The sequence below is a fragment of the Nycticebus coucang genome, chromosome 2 (genome assembly GCF_027406575.1).
Source record: "Nycticebus coucang isolate mNycCou1 chromosome 2, mNycCou1.pri, whole genome shotgun sequence".
Lineage (NCBI taxonomy): Eukaryota > Metazoa > Chordata > Mammalia > Primates > Lorisidae > Nycticebus > Nycticebus coucang.
The window spans coordinates 157266947-157269237 of record NC_069781.1 but is presented as its reverse complement, the minus strand read 5'-3'; positions in this window follow the sequence as shown (position 1 = coordinate 157269237).

Genomic DNA, 2291 nt, shown 5'->3' with positions numbered 1-2291 from the left:
CTTTTCTACTTCTCCTTGTGTCTAATCCCCAAATCCTTTTGATTCTACCTCCTTGGTATGTCCCAAATCTGTAACCTTTTCTCCATAATCTCTACCTCTGCCTCTACCTGAACTCAGGTAATCATAGATTCTTACCTGGATCACTGTGTCAACCTTCTTTCTACCTAGTCTCCTCACCTCTAGAGTAGCCCTTGCCAATTCACCTTTCATACTAGTAACTCAAATTAGCATATATGTGTATACATGTACACACACATACAGAAATGCACAGAATCCAATTTAATCCAGCCCCCAAACGGTGACAACTGTTAATCTGATCTGTCATTTTTATGAAGCAAATATGACAAAATTGTGTCATTCTTCTCAAGGCAAATACTCTCTCATGCCCTTATGATCTTAATATTCAACTATATTCTTGGTATATTTTTTCAAAATTTTATATGCATTTACGAATGAATGTATGGCATGGTTCTGTGGTATTTTTAAATTTTTGCCATATTATATGTATAGTTCTGCAACTTTTTAAATTGTTTAGATGTCTCCCCATGTTGACAACTACCAAGCTTATTCATGTCAGCAGCTCCATAATGCTCCATCATGTGCCTCCCACAGCACATGGGTCTATTCCCCCATTTATGCGCAACTAGGTTGTTCTCTGTATATTTCTTTTATAAACAATGCTTCACTGACAGCCTTATAAATGTGTGAGTAGATCTCCAGGGTTTATAGCTGGAAGTATAATATACCTGAAAATGTATACCTTGTTGTGTTTGGGGGACAGTGGTTGTTATGGTTTAAAACGTGTTCCCCAAAAAGATATGCTCAAGTTCTAAACTAAGATACCTGTTAATGTGATTTACTTGGAAATAGGGCCTTTGCAGATGTAACCAAGTAAAGATGAGGCCATTAAGATGCACCTTAACCCAATATGGCTGATGTCCTTAAGATAAGAGACAAAGAACCAAAAAAAAAAAAAAAAGAAAGAAAGAAAGAAAAGAGAAGAGACAAAGAGACACAGTGCCACATGATGACAAAGACAAAGACTAGAGTGATACATCTACAAGCATAGGAATACCAAGGATTACAGGCAATTCCCAGAGGCCAGGAGAAGCATGGAATAGATTCTGAGACTCCATAAGGCACAAACCCTGCCAACACCTTGATTTTGGATGACTTACCTCCAGAACTGTGACAGAATAAATTTATATTGTTTTAGTGGGGCATGGTGGTGCATATCTGTAGTCCCAGCTACCTGGGAGACTAACGCAGGAGAATCACTAGAGCTTAAATGCTGTAAATTACAGTGAGCTATGATGACACCACTTCACTCTAGCCTGGGAAACAGAGTGAGGCTCTGTCTCAATCAATCAATAAATAAATAAATTTCTGTTGTTTTAAACCACCCATCTTGTGGTAATTTGTTACATCAGCCCAAGCAAACGAATATAGTGGTAGAATCCTAAGTCATGGCCTGTGGAGGCCTACATCAAGGTAAGAAAGAGGGGAACTTGTGGCCTTCTGGATCCTTGAGTACAGCTTTTTGACTGAATGCAAATTTTGTACAACAAATCCTTAACAAATTCTTTTTTTTTTTAGGAGTCCAGTTCACACACGGAAACAAATTCTTTTAATAAAGGGATTTGTTCTATGAAAATTGGATTCTGTGGAGAGGCCACACTTGGGGATCTGGAGGGCCACATGTGGCCTTGAGGCTGCAAGTTCCTCATCCCTCAAATTCATATTTTTTCCTTTAAAATTGTTTCATTCACTTCTACATACAATTATAAGGATTTGATAGACACAAGTTTGCCATTAATAACCATAAGTTACTTTGTGCTTACTACATCAGGCCCTGTTTTTAGACATAATCTGCTAATCTCACTTAATCCTCACAAAATACACATGCTAGTCTTTCCCTAATAGGGATAAGGAAACACTCAGGAAGAAGATGTAATGACATGCACTTAGGGAAACAGTCCGGCTGGTGGTTTAGGGTCCAAAAGTAAAAGCCACCGTGGGTCTTAATGTAAGGCATTGAGCAAAATACTTTATATATGCAACCTACATTTTCCCAGATTTCAAATTGGCATAATAGCAGCCAGTTCTTCGATCTGGTCCATCAAGACTGAACGAACGAAGTGTAGCAAACGCCGGGAGCACGTGGGTGGTGATATAAACTGCGGCGTCGTCACTCTCCAAGACATCCACGGAGGCCTGGGTGCTCCGCCCCCGGCCGCCAGGGGACGCTGTGACGAAGATTGGACCGGCGCGCGGCGCTCTAGCCCCGCCCG